We start from the raw sequence: 24,335 nt of genomic DNA on the forward strand, positions 1-24,335 counted from the left end.
AACGCACATCATCGATCATTTATAGTGTAAATACTTCTCTACTTCCACACACTCCCTATGTAAAGAGTACAAATTGATTCACAGCAGCCCACATCTAACACTGAAATTTCTCATAAGACTAAGACTTTCACATAGCCATCTGTTTTACATATGCATTTTTTTCTTGGTAATCTTTATTACTGGATAGCCTCAAATAGAAAGTACATAAGTGCAAATGCCAACATGTATTTTTGTTAGTGGCGCTGAATAGACTGGTTAAGGTAGAAAAACAAATGTACTTACTTTGATTTATCACTTCTGATATTAGCATGTACCATACTGCTCTGCAGGAAGCAAAATGGTTGCACCTGAGGACAGTGATATAAACACTACTTTGATTATTTGAAACAAACCATTAGGCTTTGATGAAAGAACTATTACCATAGTGGATCCTGTATAGGGAGAGAGTGCTTGGAGATAATGGATGAGCAGTCTACAATTACTTGTTGAGAATTTAAAGAGGTCAAAGCTTAGTTTTTAGGAGAAAAGAGATATATAAAGTGAATTGAATTTTGTAGGAATTCATAAGAGAATTTTCACTGCTAGTAGGTACTTGGTTGCAGTATAACATTCTTATCTTTTATATAATATTGATTCAAATTAGAACAATATATTTTGTCAAACTAATTGTTTTTAAATTAAATCTAAAATCATTCTGTTACACCTTTCAAAAATAATTTCCTAAATAGGATTTTATTTCTTTGCATTTAGAGTATAAATGTTTTCTTTCATTTATGTTCCAATGCACACATGCATACCCTCATAGTACTGAACCTACTTATGAATTAAATACTTATTTTATGTGATTTGTAGGTGGAGAGGGTACCTGATTAGTGAATACATATAAAATATACTCCAACTACTAAATAAGGACATTTTATTTAAAATTATATCTGAACTAAAATATTTAAGTTCTTGAATATTTAAGGGTAACTCTTAATTTTCTCACATTGGTTTGTTAGTGTAGACTGTCAGAATAAACAATATCATTCGATATTGAAAACACCTGGTTCGGAAAGCAGATTTTTTTTTTTTAATAAATTTATATGGGAGGGGAGTGTGGAGTATGGAAAGAGGTGATGGTGGACTCAAGTTCAGCAGTTGTGACCTCCATGAGTAGAGAATGAACTTGAAGGACTACAGGCCTCAGAGAGTGGAGAATAGGACACAGGTGAGAAGAATGAGCATCTCAAGACAGGCTACAGCAAGAGGGAGTGGACAAGCTGAGAGGCAAGGGTGAACCCCAGAAGCACCACAGAATGAAGACAAAACCAGGGTTTTCCCTGATTTTCCATGAGCCTGCCTAAAACCTTATAACTTACCCATGTGAAAACTGAGGAGCATTTTTAACAGCCTATCTTGTGAAAATGCCTGGCTTTGTAGATGAGTTACACTCCCAGCCCTTTCTTTTTAAATTTTGATTTAATTTTTGAGGCATGGTCTTGATAAATTGCCCAGGCTGGCCTCAAATTTGCAGTCCTTCTGCCTCAGTCTCCTGAGTAGCTAGGTGTGCATGCACACCATGGCTCTAGTTTTAAAAGTTTAGAACTTTAAAATGACATTTATAAATTATATTTCTTATTAGTCTGTCTTATATTTGGTTGTAGCTAGCACGGGTATAATTAGGTGAATTTACCTCTGAGGAAATGCCAGTTTCATAGAGGTTAAAGAACTTACTCAAGGTCAAAGAGTAAGCTGCAGGGAGAGAAGCAGACTTGGATCTTATCAGTCCACTCAGTGCCTTTCTGTTTCCCTGTGATGCAGCTATACACTTTTGAAAGACTGTAGTTTCCTGATCCTCAGGGTTCAGATCTTCCTCGGAACAGCTTAGCACAAAAGACAAAGCAAAGTGCAAAAATAATAATGTCCCTATGCGATTTTATTTTCAGTGCATTTCAATCTTAATTATTTTATAAATTTTGTTCACAGAAGAGGTGAAGGAAAGTTTCATTCAGTGGCGTTAGAATCAACCAGCTGGTATTGTAGGTTCTGATGCAGCACCTGAAATTACATATTAATGTTGCAGAGTTTCTGCTCAGTAAATCAAAAATTATGAGAAGGGTTGTGAATTTATAAATAACCTCAGGTAGTATTAAATCTTTTTATGAAATTAATGTCACTTTTTAAATATGTACAATATAGTGTGCAATGCTCTAAAATTTGGATACCAGTTTTCACATCAAGGTACAGAGACTGTTGCCTTGATGAATGATTTGCTATTTAATCTATGCCTTAAAATCAGGAACATTGGAAGCCATAATCAGCGATACATTTATGACTTCTTCCCCTATTCTTTTCTCACTACTTCAACTGGTATGCATAGTCTAAAGTTTCTAATCAGTGACATAAATTAAATGATCAATGTTTAAAGAACACTTTCCCACTGAAGGTGAATCCAGTGTTTTTACAAACTTAATAAGGACCATTCTATCAATTACTTTATTCTTCTGGAATACACTGAAAATCTTTTGACGTAGTCTCCTCACTCCCTTGAGCTCAGCTTCATTCTTTGGGTTTGCTGCCCCTTCTGTTATTATGGAATCATATCCTGGATGAATGAATGTTTTCTCAAGTTTCAAACTTAGTTCACAATCCAAGGATGCTTTACCAATTAAGTGGCATGTTGATTTTGTGTTTAACCCACTTGGCATCCAAGGCTGTACTTTCCAAATTAATGAAGCCATGTTGTAATGATTAGTTTTTGGTTCCTGCAGCCAATATGTTATATAACCGAGGTGATTTAGTTTAGGGAGTTTTGAATCAGTAAGCTCCAGAACCAGCCTTACCTACAACTGTGAAGACTGGTTACTACACAACCTTCCAAGACATTGGTAAGTAGGAACTAGTGAGCTCTGTCTACAGGCACCAAAGTAGATGTGAGTACTGGAGTTTGGAATCTAAGACTACAAACACCAACTTTTTCTCCCACCTACACTATTGATTTTCAACTAAAAATAATTTCAAATTGACATTATAAAAGAAAATTAGCATATTAGGACTCATGGTCAAGATAAGAATAATAATGCCATCCTCTTGGAAGTTTTTAAATATTGTCCTAATGGAAGTCACATGCAGGAGCACATGACTATAATCCCAGTGGCTTTGGAGGCTGAGAAAAGAGAATTGCAAGTTTAAAGCCAGCCTCAGCAACTCAGGGAGACCCTGTCTCTAAATAAAATACAAAATAGGGCTGAGGATGTGGCTCAATGGTTGAGTGCCCCTGAGTTCAAACCCTGGTACCAAAAAAAAAAAAAAAAAAATTGTCCTAGTGGAATGTGAATGTTTTCTAGGCAACATGTACAGATTTAATTGTGAAGCATCCAGAAGACCTGAAATTCAGGGTTTCTGATGCTCCTTATTCCAACTTATAGCTAAGATGAGAATTCAAGCAATTTGCCAGTTGAGCGGCCAGTACACATCTGTCAGTGCCTCATTGGTCAGATACTCTCTAAAAAGAAAATGGAAAATAAAGGGGCAGTTTCTGTTCTTATGTATATATATGAACACACACCTGTGCACATATATATATATGTACATAAGTGAAATAATATGTATTAAGTGAACTTTTACATGTGTGGTTCTACATGTATATAACAGATAAAAGTTCACTTAATATGTCTCTTCTTAGAGGAAGACTAAAGGGAGGAAACTACTCCCATGGAATGGCATGAGCTCAAACTTGCCAGTAAGAAATATTTTTGTGTAGTCTGAAATCTGCAAACCTTTTGAAGTAGAACAGTGGAAGAAAATTCTTGAAAGATAGGAAATCTCCAGATTCAAGAAAGTTTCTTTTATTTTTCAACGAATAATTTCAAATCATTCAAAGGAACCTAAAACTAGTGTTTATCTAAAATCAACAATAATAACAATGCATACAAAATCAAGACTGGGAAAGGAAATGATAAAGTCAACAAATATGTTTTATGTTGATATGAATATACTAATAGAAACATTATTTTGTTGCTATGAAAATATTTCTATTAATATCAAGCAGTCAAATTGACATTTCAATAGATATTTTGAGATTCTAATTTTTAAGAAACAGCATTTGGGCCCTGGATTGATATGCCAAAGGTGGTGGACCCAGGTGTCAATTCTTTCCATGTCTTCAGTTTTACTTGTGCATGGATACAGCTGTCTGTACTGTTGCCAGATGTCAGACTATGCTTTGAAGTCTTCTCCATATATTTGCTACTTCCCAGAGGTAAAACATTATAGTGTGAAATAACATTCTTGAAATATAAGTTTTTAATTTTTTAGAATTTTAAGGTATTATTCAGAAAAAATAAATATATATTCACCTCAAAACTTGTACACATATGTTCATAGCAGCATTATTGATAATAGCTCCAAAAAAAAGGAAGCAATCCAAATGTCCACTGATTGATAGATAAATAAAATGTGGTAAATCCATACAATGAATGATTATTACTTAGTGTTAATAAGAAATTAAGTTCTAGTGCTTGCTACAATGTAGAAGAACCTTAAAATATTTTGCTAAATAAAAGGAAGATAAACACAAAAGACCACCATTATGTGCTTCAATTTATAGAAGGTAACCAGAATAGGCAAAGTTAGACAGACTTTAGATTGTGGGGACAAAAATTCTAAAATTAGATTGTGGTTATGTTGTACAACTTTATAAATATAATAACATCATTGAATTGTATACTTTAAATGTATGGTATATGAATCATATCTCAATAAGACTGTGAGAAAAAAGATATAGTGAATATATTGGATAAAGAAGTGAATTTAAAAAAATGCAGAATTACCTCTTTTGCAGTGGTATATTCTTTATAATGTTCTTAAATAAAATATGAGAACAAAATTGGTAAATAAAAGGATAAATATGATGCACATAGTTAGTAATACATTTAAGGACATCATTTTCATTAGTTTATTTAAATTTTTTTAACTTTAGTCAATCAATTTTGGTAGGTAGAGAATTTAATAAATTATTAGCTCTCTTACCTCCCAAACGAATCAATGATGATTTTCTCATTTCTCCTATGAGAGTTTCCTTAATTTAAGGCTTGATAGTTGGGGACATTTTCTGAATTTAATAGTATGTTTTCCTTCAATTACCAAAATAAATTCTAAGCAACAGTATTAAAATACCCATGTTTATAAAATACATAAATATTGATATCTTCAGCCTTAAATGGCTCAAGGCAATGCATGTGTTTGGACAGAGCCTCCACTTTATTGACTTTATGAAAGGAAAGAACAGATGCGTTTTAAGGGTAAATTCCCCCATCGTGTAAACTACTCCCTGGGAGTAAGTAAGGAGTTATATTAACTCTTTTGATGAAGTAGTAATTAAAATAATACCCTAGTGACTGGGAACCGCTATCTTCCAAAGCTGCTGAAAGAAACAAAATGGAGAACTGTAGTTTTCACTAAAAGAGAAACTCTAGTTGCCGTTCGAGAAAAAGCTAAATAAAACTCAAATTTGCCATGGCTTCAGCTTGCCCAATTAGTTGCTTCCCTCTCTGACTTCCTCCTTCCCCTCTCTCACTTATTTATTTCTCTTTTTAGTCTGAACATATCTATCATATTCACCAAACCTCTGCTACATGCTGGGTAGACGTTAGTCTTATTGTGGCATGAGTGTCATTTCTGATTACTTAGCATGTTTATGTTATTTATGTAACATTCAGTGAGTAATTGAGCATTCATTCATAGAATTAGGAAAAATTTCTCTACTCCTCTTTCCCTAGTTGCAGTATATCAACTTGTTTTGTTTTTACTCCTTCATTTTCTGAGTGATGATTTGACCTTGGATATACCTTTCAGGGTCGTAACTGACTCATCTTTCAAATAATGATAATAAAATGAAATGTCCATGGTTATTAGGCAGATAAAGCTTAAGGATTCAATGTGTGGAGTTTGAACCTTGGCTTATTGTAAGCAGCTCTTTATGGAAGGACCTCTCTTGTGTGTGACATCACACTACACAATAAATGAACAAAAGAAATGTGTTGATGTTTTGGACTGGCCCATAGAAACTTAAAGTCTTTAATTTTAAAATTTAGAATAGTATAGTTTTATTACTTATTTATTACTTGACATCTGGCCACACGTTCAAAGAATTTTGAGCTAGTATATATGATTAAAAAAATCAGTAAGCTATTTCTCCTTGATATCCAGTGGATTAATGGAATTTGCACAATGAATTATGGCAAGTGTTTGATACAGTTCCTGATAAGTAATTAGCCTCCTATTTTGAGTGGGGGAAATGTATTTAAATATTAGATCATTATTGTTATTATTTGCAGCTAGCATAAGCTTCCAGATTCTTTTAAATTCTTGTCACTTAGCCTCCATTTGTATTGATTTAAAATACTTCCATATGATCATTGAGTGGTGATTATAACTATATTGCCATGACAAATATTTTGATTTTTTTTCAAGTTTGTGATAACTTGGTTTAAAATACCTTGTTGAATAACCAAAAAACAAGTAAGTTTTTATCTACAATTGCTTTCTTTAAGCCCTAAGTTTAATGCTATCTTTGGTTATCTGTGACATAATTCGTTAAATGACTTTCTCAGCTTTTTCATATTTTAGATATAGGTTTAACATCCAGGAGTATTTCGTTATATGATGATTTTGATTGTAATACCAGAAATAAAAGGAAATGTATTTCTCAGCGCATCAGTGAAAAAGTTTAAATAAGTTAATCACTTGTCTTTATGAGGCCTTTCATTTCATAGCTCGATAGCTCTCTATAGTTCCATTGTCATTTTTTAGTATCATTATGTGCATGCATCTAGAAACAGAAGGTTTAGCTAAGAGATGAAATCCTTTTAATTTCCAATTTGAACACATTGACCCTTTCCTTTGTCTTAATAAGTAGAATAACTCTTATTGCTGGATTTTTTAATGGGAACAGAAGATTGAATAATTTTGCTGTCTTATCTTTACAAAAGCCTGCAAAAAGGGACATTTTAAGGAAAGTGTTGCTTTTGTTTATTATGCATATGTATGGAATAAGAAAAAAATAATCTTCAAATATTTTTCTTATTTATGAGTGCTCTTAATAATACTCAGCTTGCAGAAAATTATGACTCAGGGCATTCAACCATTTTTGTGATGGTGCTGTGTGATTTTTAGAATATAAGCTCCTAAAGATAAATTTTCTACAGATATTTAATAATTATAAAATGAGAACTTCAAATTTATGTAATGAATACTTCTTAATTCTTTATACATAAGATGGAATTTTCAAATTAGGATTTATTTCCCACTCTACAGAACTATTTAATTATTAATAAAAGTAAGAGATTTTTTCTTTTTAATTTTGTTTTTATTTAATATTCTCTCTTTTTCCATTGCTATCATTAAGACTCAACTGGACTATTAGCCACTTTTTCCAGCATGAAGACTTTGAAACACTGTTACATCTGAACCTTCCTCCTCCATTGTGGTGTCTAAAGTGACAGGTTAATTTCAAATTCCGTTTTGATTGAGCATATGCCACTTTTTACATGCTTTACATAACTAAAATAGAGCTGTCTTTAGAAATCCTTATATTAGGAAAATGAATCCTAATTAAGGAAGGTTTTCTTCAATAAATGCCTTTCCACATTTATTGCAACTTTCTGGAAGCAAGCAGTCTTTTAGATATAATAACACTAGAGAATTATGAAGTCCAGTAGTAAGTGCATAAAAGAAATGATCTCCTTGCATTTTTCCTTCATTTAAGAAATCCGTTAGGGAGGAGTTGAAGAAAATAAAGACACACTTCGTTTTACTTTTTTACTTTTCTCTTTTAAAAGTAGTATACCCATTAATCCATGTAAAATTCTGTAAGATCCAATTTTGATCTTTTGTGGGTTGATCTGCTCACTACAAATATAAAAGTCACATTTCTTTTCCAATTACAGTATTAGTTTATTTAACAGGATATTTAAAAAAAAGTACTCAAAGAAGGATTGGATTTTATTGAAATGTGGGTGAATATTTGTGTATGCCCATGTGCGCGTGCATGTATGGTTTGTATGTATGTAGTAAATATTTTACTGATTTTTAAATTTAAGGGAGAAAAGGAAGTAAATGGTAATCCATTTGTTTAGCAGCAATCAAAAGGGAATTGTCAAATGAGTACTATAGTAAAAAGACTGTGAATATCATAAATGCTTTATGATGGTTGAATAGAGGGAGCAAAACAAAAAAAAGAGGTGTTATTTTAGTTTAAAAACAATAAAACCTACTCTCATCATCTGAGTGCAGTAAGAAAGAAGAAAAAAAAAATAGTCCCTGTCCTGCCTTACAGGGACATTCCGAGTAGAAATTTAAGACTGAATATTGTGCAGAAAACAGGATGTAGCCTAACTCAGAGGAAAATTTGAAATTAGCAGCCTATTTGATATTTAAAATCTCAGAGTGATCAAGTTGAGAAGGGACCACAGGATCATATACTCAACTTCTTCCAGTTTACAGACAAGGGAGAAGAGGCATGTGGAAGGACTTTTGTAAACCAAAATGAGAGGCAACCAGGCCAAATAGTGGGTTCATGAATGGAAGCTGACAATTCTAGTAAAGTAGAAAAAAGTATTAAAACTAAGTCAGTTAAAATGAATGAAACATCAAATAAAAGAAGTGGCCTTTCCAATTCATGTTCACAGATTGGAAAAGCAGGTGAAACATCTTGAATAGGGCCATCACTTCAGATAGTGTGATGAGGAGTCTGCAGCATAGGTCTTCTGTTGTGTCCATTTACGATCTTCAGCAGGGGTCTTGGCATTCTCATGTTGCATCTTCATGAACCGACAGATTCAGCCACATTAAAGTATACTTATCTTTTTGGCCTCTATTTTGGCCTAGAACTCTGGTTTTAAGTAGGCAAGGCTCAAATTTTATGTTTTGTTTTTTTTTTTTCCATTTGAGACCTATCAACGGTGTGATTAAGTTCTCACAAAGTATAACTCAGAAAGACCTTTCTTTTTCCCATTTTATTCTCTCTTTTGGTCTTCCCATTCTGATAGAGCTGTCCTTCCACCACTGTGGGATAGTTTTTAGAAGACAATTGGTAATCCTGTCCTTTCTTCATAGAAATCACACTAGGAAAATTATCTACAGAAGGACATTTCTAGCGCCCTTTCTCCTTACAATATGGGTTTATGACTGTGTTGCTCTGCTTGTGATTACTTTTTATTGGATTAACATTTAAAAAATAAATGTTAATATTTTAATTTGGTGTATGCCAAATTTTGTTTCTTTTAAACCTAAGGTTTAATCTATTAGTCTAAGCCAAAGCCACCAAACAAATATATGAAAGTTAGAATTTCAAAACCTGCCTTGCATTCCTTAATACTTTAGAATGCAAACATCCTACCCAAACCTAAAAAGCCTTACCCAAGACTTCAGCTAGACTCTGGGTGTCCTTAGGAATTAGAAACATCATCTCCTGAGCAACCACATCACCTCCTTTGTGGGAGGGTACTGCCAGTGACTTTGGGTATAGAAAGGCTGACCCTCCTTGGCTGGATACTAGAGTCAGGGTGTGATGATAGTGACTGGGCTTCCTGAAGACCCCTTGACAGGTCCTGCCTGCTTTCTGACAATGCTGTAGATCTTCTGTTCTTCCTGATAATTTTCTTTCTTTCACAAGAACTGTGCCCCTCATATCCTCCTTTGATTCACTTCAGTCTTATCCTGTAGGAATTGGTTAAAAGAAACAGATTTGTTTCTCAGTTATTCTAGCTATTGCCACCTACATCTTCCATTTCAGTGCTTTGCACCACATTGTATTATGTTGTGCTTGAGCCCTTATCAATATCTGAAATTCATGTCTTCATACGTGTACTTTAGATAATAATGATCATCACATTCCACCATCATTAATTACCCCCTCCCTTCCCCTCCAACCCTTCTTCCCTGTCTAGAGTTTGTCTATTCCTCCCATGCTCCCTCTCCCTATCCCACTATGAATCAGCCTCCTTATATCAAAGAAAACATTTAGCATTTTTTTTTTTGGATTGGCTAACTGGTTGTATACAAAGTATATTCACACCAATTCATGTCTTCATACATGTACTTTGGATAATAATGTCTATCACATTCCACCATTATTTCTAACCCCATGCCCCATCCATTCCCCTGTAACCCCTCTGTCCTCTCTAGAATTTGCCTGTTCCTCCCATGCCCCCTCTCTCTATCCCACTATAAATCAGCCTCCTTATATTAAAGAAAACGTTCAGCATTTGTTTTTTTGGGGGGGGGAGATTGGCTAACTTCTCTTAGCATTATCTTCTCTAACTCCATCCATTTACCTACAATTGCCATGATTTTATTCTCTTTTATTGCTGAGTAATATTCCATTGTGTATATATGCCACATTTTTTTTTTTACCCTTTCATCTATTGAAGGGCATCAGGATTGGTCCCACAGTTTAGCTATTGTGAATTGTGCTGCTATAAGTATTGGTGTGGCTGTGTCACTGTAGTATGCTGTTTTTAAGTCCTTGGGTATAGACTGAGGAGAGGGATAGCTGGGTCAAATGGTGGTTCCATTCCCAAATTTCCAAGAAATCTTCATACTGCTTTCCATATTGGATGCACCAATTTGCAGTCCCACCATCAATGTATGAGTGTACCTTTTTCCCCTCATCCTTGCCAACACTTATTGTTGTTTGTATGCACAATAGCTGCCATTCTGACTGGAGTGAGATGAAATCTTAGAGTGGTTTTGATTTGCATTTCTCTAATTGCTAGAGATGAAGAGCATTTTTTCATATATTTGTTGATTGATTGTATATTCTTTTCTGAGAAGTGTCTGCTCATGTCCTTGGCCCATTTATTGTTTGGATTATTTGCTTTTTTGGTGGTTAACTTCTTTATATATTCTAGTGATTAGTGCTCTATCTGATGTGTGAGGGGTAAAGATTTGCTCCCAAGATGTAGGCTCTCTATTCACCTCACAGATTGTTTCTTTTGCTGAGAAGAAGCTTTTTAGTTTGAGTCTGTCCCATTTATTGATTCTTGATTCTTGTGCCACAGGAGTCTTATTAAGGAAGTTGGGGCCTAATCCCACATAATGGAGATTAGGAAATATAGATATGGAGAACTGAATGGCTTCTATCCTTTCTTACATCTAAGAGAGGAACAACTTGTGATATCCCATACCATGAAAAAATACTGTCAGCAAGAAGCTGATAATCCCAGGCCAGGACTTCATAAAATAAAAGGAAGAACTCTGTGACCAGGATAGCTTCTCTTTGTCTGGGCTATGGTTTGTGCTATCTGTAGTCTGGAATGTTTGGACTAGCTGACCTTCAGTGTCATTTCCAGTTCTCATATCTTGTTTTCCCTTTCTCTCCACCTTTGTTTTTCTTCACCTATTATGTTATCTTTCTCCAAGATGTGCAGTTCAGACAAAAATGGAATAAAAGGACACTTGCCACTGAATCTGCTAATAGCTTCTTACTATCTCTATCAGTTGTATCCAGGTAGTATCCTTCACAAAGATAGCTCTGGTTGTATTACTGTTGTGATTACATTATTAACCTCATTATTAACTTCTTAACATAGGTAGACATGTTTATTGAAATACCTTCCTTTATTAAATGTTTTATAAATTTTGTTAGTTTTTGACAATCTTAGTTTTGATTAATCTGAGCTTTTTAAAAGACCAGATTGAAATGTTAAACTTTCCTTATATTAACGTAGTCGAGTTCAAGTTTCTGCATGTATAGTACAGTATTATGCCTGTTATATGACATTTTGCTTATATCATTTATTGAGTGTTATTCACTTGGGAAAATGTCAAACCATTTTCCTAAAAAAAGATTTGAAAAATCACTTGTCACTGTTCCAAAAGACAGTGAACAGTTTTTATCATGCTTATTCTTTAATACTTTTTTCACTTATTTTAAATTCTGATATACCTAGTTGTCTTTCCTTTTATAAATGGCTGTAAATGCTATTACCACCTTGTTTGAAAATGTGTTATTTCACAGACTGTGTCTATCTGTGAGAAAAAGTGCTACACCAGTTCACCAAGTTAAGAAACAGTGTTATTTTCGACAATGGTAATGATGAATACGATGGTATATTGAAGCCTGGCTCTTGCTCAGCTACTTCCCATGTTTTTTAGAACCACATGAATACTTTCAAACCCACACCTAGGAAACAGTCTGTGGATGTTTTTACTTGGACAGTCTTGCTCCAAGGAGTATTTGGACATTAGCATAAAGGTTGCACATGTTATACAAAGTGTAATTAAAGAAGCTTTGATCCCCAAATGTCAACTTGCTTGCTAAGTGTCATAACAAAGTGTCAAGCATCTGGTATACAGTTAATTTGTAGTCATTAACTCCATATTGTTGATGTGACAGTTTGTTAGCAAAGCAAGCTTGACAGTTGCATTTTGTTCTTGATTGACACCTACAGACCTCCCCACCCGTTTAGTTTACATTCCTGTTGAGGGTTCCTCAGGTTGCATTTTTACTGCTTAATTTCCCCCAACTTATTAATTGAAGTGCTGCTAAACTTTTAAAACATATGCTATGTTAGTTCAGAATCTCCAATTCCTTTAAAATGTTCTAAGTTTTCAATAATGTTGAAAGTGAAGAAATGTTTGATGATCTTTCTTCAGAATCTAAAGATTTGTTCAAGTAATGTGACAACATGGGCATTATCCTGAAGCATAATTGTCACAAATAACATATTTATAATATGACAATTGCTATGGCAATTAATCTAATCAAGCAGCAATTCCTTGTACAGGTCCATTTACATTTTCACTTTTCAAAGGCTCAGAAAACAGATAACTGTACACTTCATCATATTCTTAATTGAATTGATTTAATCCAAAGAGTCCATTACAATCTAATTTCAGTCCTTTCATGTTTTAAAATTTTAGTTGTATTGAATTATGTGCATCTTGTTTGATGCCAGGTTTTTATCAGTTGTTAATAGAATCCCTCTTAAAATATTTTGTGAGATACTTCATTTCTTATTCTCTTATTATTCTAACCCTACATTCACATATTCAGGGTATCACTTTAGTAAATTATATGAAGGAAAAATTAAATACATTTTTGTAATATACATAAACTTAGTTAATTTTTACAAGTAGGATTAGATATGTAGCTAAACTAAGCGAAAAACATAATTTATAGGTTTGTACTAAGTGTGGCAACAACCAGAAAGTTTCATTCACTAGGAGTCATTTTGTTTTTAACTCCTGGTTTGGAAAAACCACTTTCTAGACAAATTTACTGAAAGCACTAGGAAAGAGCTTTTAATTGATATTCATTACAGCTAGTTTATTTTCTGCTAGCAGATAAGGCCACATTAAAATTTATTTGTTGATGGGATCATAATTCATTTATTTTATCATTTACATTAATTTTATCCCTTGCCCTCCCATAATCCTTACAAGACTACAACATCACCATGGAGAGAGAACCTGGCTGAGGTCTTGAAGTCAGAATTCAAGGCCTCATTTTGTCCACAAATGAACATATCACATTGAATAACTATTTTCATCTCTTTATGTTTCCATTTTCATGAACTATACAATGAAGATATAGGACTAGATAATCTCTTACATTTTTCTAACTATGAAAAGTATGTTTGCATGTAATTTTATATTATGATTGAGAGAGGGTTGTCCATTTTTAGAAGATTTGACATGCCATGTACACAACTTGTGCTTTTGACAGTTGTAGATCTTAGCCTATCTGAATATTCTGGTATCTCACTAGTCTGTTAGATGACTGTGATGGAAACTAGTCAAATGTGACCATGTCTTAGGTTTGTTATTAAACCTGTCTTGTTCTACAGCTGCTTTCCTTTCCAGTTGTACTGTCAATGAACTGGAGGAAGACTGGATTCTTCCTCAGAGTGAAGAAAGGAAACCTCACTGATGAAAAGATGGGAAGGTATCTCTGAGTGGACGTGAGACCACCGGTCTGGATGTCGGAGGGTTTATGGGACTGATGCTTGAGTCTCAGCCACTGGCTCTGATACACCTGCATTAATCACTGCCATGGCCACATGCTAAGACTGAGCAAGTGACTCAACATGTGGGATCCTCTGTTTCTTTATCCTAAATATAGAATAACACCTGCCTTGTAAGATTTTGTGGTATTAAATAACATAAAGATTGTGTGTAAAATTTCTGATCCCGGTTAGGAGATCTTTATATAGTAGTGACAACTACTAACGTAGTAAACTTATATTGCTTTTAGTTCAGTTCAGTCTCTCCTCTGTGAAAAACATGAAAACTCATTTCTTAGGACTGGCATGCATGTGATGTATGATCAAACACAGTCCCTCAAACACAGTAAGAAGTCTTTATTTTGAACTTGTAATTTCCATTGTATTTGTTCGAAAATTCTGAATATGTTTAAAAAATCAATATATCAGACAATATTCTATGAAAAGCCAGGGGTTCAGGTTAACACCTTATAGGAAGAAGTTTGAGGTGAGCAGTGATGATGTGCTAGAGTAGCTGTGAGTTTTCCCTTCTTGCAAAGAAGAGGGCCATCCAGCAATTTGAGGTCTCCTGATTATACTCTTATTTAGCATTTTGACTTATGTGGAATCAAGATTTAAACACCAATGGCACTTTGAGTGATGTAGACCTCTGAAATATAAACTGGTCAAGAGGTGGTGATTAAGTATTTTTCAAGGGTTTCTCATTTTTGTGGCACACAACTTTAAACTCTTCTTGTAACAGCAACCCCAAGACATGGGGGTAGAAATCAGGGTGGAATGACATGGACATTGTTACCCTAAGAACGTGTATGAAGACACGAATGGTGTGAATATACTTTGTATACAACCAGAGATATAAAAAATTGTACTTTATATGTGTAATATGAATTGTAAGGCATTCTGTTGTCATATATAACAAATTAGAATAAGAAATTTAAAAAGAGAACAGCCCCAATAAATGACAGCATAGATTTGATTGGTTAGTATATAATATGTATAGAATGTATATTGGGCTGAGCATGGTGGCACATGCCTGTAATCTGAGCCACTTGGGAGGCTGAGTCAGGAGGATCTTGAGTTCAAAGCCAACCTGAGCAATGGAGAGGTACTTAGCAACTTAGTGAGACCCTGTCTTTAAAACAACAACAACAGCAACAACAACAAAAACAACAAAACACACACACACACACACACACAAAATAAGGCTGGAATGTGGCTCAGTGGTTGAGTGCCCCTGAATTCAATCCCCAGCACCAAAAAAAATTTTTAAAAAAGTAATTTGGTAGGACATACATATTCAATATCACAGTCAATCTAGAATGGACTCCAGGGAAGTGTCAGTTTATTAATTTATGAGTACAATGTTGCCATTTTGATGCCCCCTAACCACCACTGACCTGTCTTCTGCTACTGATGATGGTATATAATTTTAATATCTTTGTACTGAAGTCATCAAGAAAAATTTACTTCTATTAAGAGTAGAAGTTGATTTAATACATCAAAATGGTGGTAAAATTCAAGATCATTCTATAGCTCAAGGTTTTTAAAGTAGATCAAAACTGAAATGCAAATGTAACATGGAAGAATGTACAATGCTGATAAATTTTATAGGAAAGACAAGTGGAGGCCAAGAATTATGAACAATTCAATATGTACCCTTGAGAGAGGAAACAGTGCCTTTTTTTTATAGTCCTGAAGTCTTATACTTATTATTATTTATGTCTATGATGGCCTGACTTCACAGGGAACAGGTTTCAGAAGCTCAGGCTCTTTGTAGTTGGTTCTCACAGAGGTACATCTTTGGGTGGAGAAGGCTGGTGCTTCAGTTGAACACGGGTACCTTTCTCTTTGGTTCTCTTTCTTATCTGTTTGTTTTTCTTCATGCATTTTAGGGGGCTATCTTGGCTCTTAGAGTACTTGATATACTCAATATGCCTATTAATTCTCTTGGCAAGTATCTTGCCCTTAACTTGTCTGTTTACAACAATGCCAACAGCATGCTGGTTAACACTGTAGACTCTTCCAGTTCTGCCATGGCAACATTTGTGGGTCATTCCTTTTTGAACAGTGTCTATTCCTTAGATGTCTACAATATTGCCTTTTTGGTAGATTCTCATGTACATGGTCAACAGAGCAACCCATGTTTATTTTTTTTTTTCACATTTTTTATTGGTGCATTGTAGTTGTACATACTGATGGGATTGTTGTTATGTATTATTATGTGCATACAATATACAATATAACAATATAATTTGGCCAATGTACTCCTCACCTTTCTTTTCCTTTTTCCTGTCTAGCTTCTACATATGTGAGAGAACATACTTTAACTTGTAATTCCATGTGTCTGAAACACCTAGAGGTCATATATTTGCTATCTCCTCTCTTTCCCTTTATGTTCATCATTTTGGTGAATTACTTGCAGATGATGTTTCCTATCCAAACTATAATTATTTTTGTTAAAATGCTGATAAAATTAAAACTTTATGCCCAATACTTAGATACATTAACATATATATCCCTTGAGTTTAATCCTTTTAAAGGTTTATCAATATGTGATAATCAGGTAAAAATAAAAGGTACAGATGTCCAGTATGATCCTTGAAATCAGTAGTGAGAACATAATTTTAAATAGCTGTAGGCAAATTAACTTATAAATCAGTTTTTGAAAGATTTTGAACACATAAGAAGAAACATGTATATGAGGAAACACAGAAGCAAAGCTGTTTGATTCATTCTGCATTCACTACAAATGCTTCCAATCCATTTTTAATTAAAAATCAGTGTTTTTAAAAACTTTTAACTGCTTACATAGCAACCTCCAGTTTCCAAAAATATATTTACAAATATTAATTGATTTGATCCTCACACATGGATATTAATGACCCCATTTCAGTGTGGTTCATTGAGTTATGCCAAAGGATGCTTCAGTTACCTCCATGGCACCTGCTCTCTGCATCAAAAATGCTGGTAAAATAATAACCATGTAGAATGAGGGGAGTATTCCTACCTTGATAAACTTGAAGCTTAAGTACACTCAATTATTTTTTCTAAGAGTTTATTCATGGTTTCCTGGTGTTAAGTGAGATACACTCAAAGATGTTAGAAATTCAATAATTAAATGGTATTTGAGTAGTAAATTAGTGGTTTGTAGAGGAAGAAAATGCAGCCTTCTAGAGAGCTTTACTTTTTTTTTCATTCATAAATTATGACAGAAAAATTAGATGGGCCATATATACTCTTTGGAAATTTTATTAATTTGGGTAAACTTTTTTTTTCATGAAAACTTGCTTTTGATATTCAGTCTGTAATATGTAATATACATAGATTTTTCTGTTTTAGAATCCTTTGGGGCTGGAGATATGGCTCAAGTGGTAACATGCTCGCCTGGCATGCACGGGGCACTGGGTTCGATCCTCAGCACCACATAAAATAAAATAAAGATATTTGTCCACCGAAAACTGAAAAATAAATATTAAAAAAATTTCTCCCTCTCTCTCTCTCTTAAAAAAAGAATCCTTTGGTATAGTATTAATTATGCATTTTATCCTTTCAAATAATTCATTTTGAAACATTATAATGTTTCACCCTGTGGTAATTCTACTTAGATCTTGTTGGAGAGCTGCAGTACCTGTCTTGAATAAAACATTTTATGTTTATATATGCAATTCAAGAATATCAAAGAAATCAATAATCTAAATTTGGATATATGAAATTTACTGGGAAAAATTAATAAGTTAATAGGAAACATCTTGCCAAATATAATCAGATAGCTTAGAGAAGGATAGAATTTATCCGTTAGTATGAAAGGGAGATGAATTATTTCCATTTCCTTCAAACCAACATTTATTACATAGTCACAGGATATTATTGAAAAAAAGCATTCTGGTTCAGTAGAATTCTTCTCCATACTGAATTTCCTGTTGAGCAGGGACATTGGTAATCTATACTAATGAAGACTAGAGCCATTGCAGATTACAGTATTTTGGGAATTAGCAACTAAGCAAAACACACAAATTAAAGAATCAAGGGCATCATAAAATGTACTGCATCATAAAACCTACTTGTTCATTTATTTTGACAAGTGTAGTTTAATTTAAATTATTTATGGTGCTGTGTACTCCACAAGTAACTGTAACGTAGTGCATTTTGTTAAAAATAATGAAGTTGAAGCTATATGAGCCTTTAGATATCATTGTGCTAAAAGATTAGTGCAATCAATTTATCTTTCTCTACCATTTTTTACAGGCAAATTCATATGATTTTCTCTTCCTATTCAGAATTTCTTAAAGTCATTTTAATCAACTATTTTGACAATGCTTTCATTACTTATATCTTAATGAGCTATTTAGGAATGAAGCTCTTTCATAAAATAATCCATGTTAAAATAAACAAAATTTCTAACAAACCTCGTCATTTGTTATAGGTCTTAGTATTCTACAAAATCACATTATTCTTATTAAAGTTTACACATTTGTACTTGTATATGTTAGAAATATCCCCTTGGATAGACTCTCCTTTTAATGTGAAGTGTCATGTAATAGGACATTGCTTTGTGTATTAGATGAATCTGAATTCAAATCTTGGCTTCTGTTATGTCATTTTTCTTTCTCTCGACTGTGAATGGATCATTTTTTTCTTAATGATCACGTTTTGTGAATGTTAATTCGAATAAAATATTATCTAGTACATCATTTAATAGTCTAATGGTTGGTGCTATTATATAAACATTTGTTCGTATCTGCAAATTTGTAAAAGTGGCAAAGTTGTGTTTCAAGTCAGCTTTTCTGCATTTTTGTGTTTTATTTTTCTATTGAGGACAGTGATTCCATTTTCTCTCTACATATCTCACACACACACACACACACACACACACACACACATACACACACACTGTATTTTTTACCATGGCCTCCCTGAATATTTGAAAAGTATCTAATCCCCACCACTTTTGTCAGCCTATTTTTTGAGGATTCTGAACTTATGGGACTTAGTTCTCAAAAAATTTAATTAAAATCATGGTGGTTTAGTCTGTCTTTATCTCTTTACCTTATTTTAAACCTGGGATCTTCATGTTACTTAATCTTTAATTATAATATCCTCTCTCCTTAATGTCCTTTCTGTTAGATCTCTATACTCATGTGTCCCATCAGTTTTAGTAATAAAGATTTATATCATTTGAGCACATATATTTTACTGTGAAGCTATTAAATAAGACTATGTATGTATCATAGGAATAAGAAATTGATCTTATTTGTATGTTTAGCAATAACGTCATTCATTTCTTATGAAATTTTCTTCATAAGCTGAATAGGCTTTTTTTCTTAAGTTGTATTTTTTTAATTAGTAGCAGTGTTTTCAATTTAGTTTAAAAATGCACATGTTAAATAACATTAACAGATTTTAAATACCTTTTCAGGATGAAGAAAATAATTTTTCACATACTTGTTTTCTGTTCTGTTGCAAGTATGTTATGAATATCTCATCACATAAAAGACTTTGATTGCCATAAAGTTATTACTAAGAACATAAATGATCAAACTTTATATAAAAAGTGCAACAGCCATTCATTTTATTCCTCCTTATGAAACACTTAAAGCATATAAATGGTCTGCACTTTAGAGTATCCTTCAGAATCATAATACATCAAGAACTCTAATTTGTATGCATCAGGTTCCATTCCCGTGTTTGTGTTGGCTTTAAGTAGCAGTACAGCTTTTAATTGTGAGGTTTTAAGTTCTGCAATTAAAATTTACCCTTTTTACTAAGAGGGTTGAGTGATAGTTTTTGATTTACTTTAGACAGTTTAGACAAATTATATTTAAAAGAGCATAAAGATGCACAGAGCATTTCCTGATTCGGAGAAGGTCAAAGTGTCTTAGTTGCATTTTTTGAAAGTTTTACTTTGAATAACTAATGATTCTTCCTACTGTATTGACTAAACCTCGCTAAGGACATACAAGCAGGATGTCAAACTGCTTGAAAACATTGACTCCTTTGAAACCAGTGACCAAATGACCTTGAACAGAATATGGAACACGATAGTTTCAATCTTACAATGTTATATTAGAATCACCTCTATGAAGGATGCAGAAACTGATTACATTAGTGCCTCCAAAGATACTTATATTTCTCTTTTGATTACTTTTGTGTTTATGAAAATAATGAAAATTCTTTGCAAACTGCTAGAAAATTTGTTTAGAGCTTTGACCATAGCAAAAGTGTAGTAGAAATTCTGGAGACAGATGTTTAATTGGATCAAGGGAGACCATAAAATGGATAATTCTGGTCAATAATGAAAGCTGAGGTCACAGGAAACAGGTTTGTAGAATAACAACAACAGCAAAATCTCTTGGAGCCTTTTTAAAAGAAGCATATTAAAGAGGGATTACAAAAATGAAATGGAATTTAAATTAATTCTTGAAAAATCTAGAGTTATCTGTGCAAGGCAGAAAGAAAAATATTATCAAAGATGCAGGTATATAAGAGAAAGCAATTTGAGATCTGCTTGGCAAAGGCTGAAATAGTGGACACACCGGTCCTGGGGGGCAGGTGATACCAGATATAGAGTAATGGTCATATCATGAAGAATCTTGTGTATCAGTATATTAAGCATGAAAGATGTATTATTTGAGTGGTTCTTTTATACTAAATAAATAACTCTAGCAATATTGTTTAATGGGATTGATATTTGCTTCAGAAAAAGCATTAAGGAGACAACTATAATCATCGAAGTTAGAAATTATGAAGATATTTTAGGATTAATATACAGAGAAGTATCAGTTTGAAAAATGAAACATGACACATCCTGAGTTGGGATTTGACCTGAAAGATACTGGGAATTATTCAGATATTTTTAAAATTGGAATATAGATTACTTTATTTTCAATGTTGTGGTTCAATTTTTAAGAGCTTAATTACCAAACATTGAAATATCCTCAATATAATATAGTGACCAAACTATAATATTAGATTCATCTCTCTAGAAATTTTTGTCAGCAAAAGGAATTATAGTTGAAAAGAAAACTTTTGTCTCTAAGATAGAATAAAAATTTACTTGGACCAACCTTAAACCACACAGTTCTGTTTTCTCTCTGAATTTGCAAAGATCTATGCAGTTTCCCCATAGTTAGTGGCAAATAACAGCTGCTATTTTTACATATTCAGGGATTTTTTTTTTCTTTTTTGCAATCTGTGATAAATACTGGCAGAGCATTATAAAATGACAGGGGTGCTGAAAGTGCGAATGAACTGGCAAACATGAGGTTCCACTCTCTATTTTAGTCTCACTGAAGCTGTAGTTCTGAACTAAAAATATATTTGCAAATAATCTTACTGGAATGTTTTAATATTGCTGTTTTTGGATATAAACTGACCATTTTAATAGACAGTTGTTAATTTAGCATAAATGTTACTCGTGCTAATATAAGGATCCTGATTTAACTTGCCTATTCTTTTCTGCAAAACGGGGACTGCCTTGGGCACAACTACCTGACACTGGAAGTTCTTCTCTTATGTCTTCCTTCTACTCAGTCCTGGGACTCATCTGTGTTCTGAAGTTGCCACTGTCCCTATCTACTTCCCTTGTGTCCTGAGAGCCCATAATGGTGTTTTGACCACATTTCCTGCACTACAAAACTCACCTCGCTTAGGGATTCTTAGATTCATAATCAGCTGATGAAAGAAGTTAACAAGTTGTGGTATGTTAATGAAAAGGTCATGATATTTTAGAAGGAATCCACTATTTTGCATCTAATTCAAATTAGAATTAAATTCTATCTATGGGGAGAGTTTAGACTGGATAGAAAAAGACGGTGATGCCGTGTAAAGTTAACAGGAGGAATATTCGAGGGTAGGTAGGCTCAGAGAGAATTTTCAGCCTTGTGAAATAATGGTAAGCTTTAAGAAATCTAATCAGCAAATTCTTCAGAATATGTAACACTGCTTAGTTTTAAATAATTTGATTTTAATTAGAATGGTATTAACCATTTCTGATACATAATCCATACTCATTGCCTAAGTTTTCATACTTAAGTCTTTGTAGTTAGAGTAATTACCAGTGCTGACTGTTCACAAGGCAAACACAGCAAAACACAGAATAAGATTTTTCCTAATTAAAAATAATGGAAAAAATAAAATTGTAAGACTGCTCTTACACTCCTTAAGAATTTTGTGACAAGCAACTTCTAATATCCCATCCCAATATATGATATCAATGCCACATATCACAAGGAAACGATGATTCAGTGTTGTGATTCTAGAATGTCTCATGGAAATGACTTATTCCCCCAAATACGCTTGACCTTTTATGGCTAAAAACCTGTCGATTTAAAGTAATCTAAGGATGAAATTTTATCTTAGGTTATTTTGTAATATACCTCAAAATTATAATAAATGGAAGTCTCAATTATAATAAAAACAAGATTTTGGTGGGCTGGGGTTGTGGCTCAGTGGTAGAGCGCTTACCTAGCATGTGTGAGGCACTGGGTTTGATTCTCAGTACCCCATAAAAATAAATAAAGGGCCACCAACAATTAATAAAATATCTTTAAAATACAAAAACAAGATTTGAAAAAAGATCTCTTTAAAAATTTGTCCTTAATTATACTTTGATGACACAAAATCCTATGAAGAAAAGAATAGGAAAGTAGTAAAGAAATCAAGTAGAAATTGTTATCATCTGTCTTTTCCAGAGCAAATATAAGAACTGTACACTTTGTATCATTGTTAGGAGAAAGAAATACCTCCCACTAAAAATTGCCAAATTTTCCACCTAATTAACAAACAAACAAGTGTTTTTAGAAGAGTTTAATGGTAAACCAGGGTATTCAGGACTTTTTTATTCTGTATTTCTGACATTTACAAGGACTACAGACAAAGCAGAAATAAAATGTTATGTGTTTTCCTCAAAAAACAAACCACAGCTGGTGGGTTTAATTTTATTCTACCAGCCGTGACAGCAGCCTTTTTAAATATTGAAAGTGTGAATTAAAGCTTCTGCAAAACAGTTGCCATCTAAATTTCCTTATCCACTATTAATTATATATGAAGTATCAAAAAATTGTCCTGGTCTAGTTGCCCTGGTGGATTTTCATATTATAGAGGTAACAAATGTGGAGTGCTCTGAAGTTCCCAAGACCTCCCAGAGAAAATAGTTGAGTGTGTGCAGCAGCCTGTCCTCTGAACTGTCCAGAAAATAGCCTGCAAGACTACTTGGCTGGTAGTTCCCAATCTAATGGTTCATTGATAACAATCATATATATATTCAAACTCAAACTTTTTTACTCTATATTGCAGCTCTTTGGTAGAATTTCCCTGATGATAGAAATATTCTGTGTCAGCAGTTTAGTTCAGTAGCCAGTGACTGTTGGTGGCCATTGAGCACATGAAAAGTGGCAAGTGAAGTTGAGAAAATGAATTTTTTAAAAAAAATTACTTAGTTCTAACTTAAGTAAACACACATAGCTAGTGAAGCATCATGACATGAAAGGTACATTACTATATTTCAGAAGATAAAATGAACAAAAGACTTACCATGGGGTAAGGAAGACAGGATATAAATATGTACATGAATAATTAAGTTTAAATCAGAATGCTGTATTTAAATATACCGTAAGGCCAGGTGCAGTGCTGCATGCTTATAATCCCAGAGACTTGGGAGGATTGTTAGTTCAAAGCCAGCCTCAGCAATTTAGCAAGGCCATAAGCAACTCACTGAGACCCTATCTCTAAATACAATATAGAAAAAGGGCTGGAGATGTAGCTCAGTGCTAAGTGCTTTTGGATTCAATCCCCAGTACCACAAACAAACAAACAAACAAACCATAAAACCTAAAAGAATATATTGGAGGAAAGAAAAGGGATGGGGGAGACCAATTCTTGTTGGCAATGGCAGAGAAAGGCTTATGGAAGTAGAAATATTGACAATCCTTGGATAGTACCTGGACAGATGGAGCTTTTTTACAATGGCATTGCAGATGGTGGCCATTATTGAGCAAAGGCAGGGCCTTGGAGAGGGGAGGCTGTATTGTGTAGCTAGTGGGTGATAGGACTTAGCTAGAAGGTCAAGGAAGAGAAGCACTGAATATCAGAGAGGGCCTAAAGAGAAGTCTTATTTAGTCAACCTATAGGGAATCACTACAGATATTCAGAGATGAAATAAGACGTATTAAAATAAACCGGCCAGAAGGATGAAGCCAGAATTAGTGGTGGCAGTTTAAGAGAAAGATTTGTCAGGAATCGTGGGTATATTCTCCTACAGTTCCTGTGTTTCATACTAAAGTAAAAGAGCTGTAAAAGCCAATCTATTCTTCCTGAACATCTGCAGTCTTCTCAGCTTAGTATCTT

At 33.7% G+C, this 24,335-nt stretch overlaps 1 protein-coding gene and 1 pseudogene across 2 annotated transcripts in view; one reads left to right on the forward strand and one right to left on the reverse strand.

The window, feature by feature from the left end:
• The window catches only part of Dach1 (dachshund family transcription factor 1), a 389,822-nt gene that overhangs the window by 35,891 nt on the left and 329,596 nt on the right, over nucleotides 1-24,335 (forward strand). The gene's annotated exons all lie outside the window — the stretch shown is intronic.
• Nucleotides 15,714-16,394, reverse strand: LOC143411789 (large ribosomal subunit protein eL21 pseudogene; annotated as a pseudogene).

Source organism: Callospermophilus lateralis, chromosome 12 (assembly GCF_048772815.1).
Source record: "Callospermophilus lateralis isolate mCalLat2 chromosome 12, mCalLat2.hap1, whole genome shotgun sequence".
In the NCBI taxonomy this organism is placed as follows: domain Eukaryota; kingdom Metazoa; phylum Chordata; class Mammalia; order Rodentia; family Sciuridae; genus Callospermophilus; species Callospermophilus lateralis.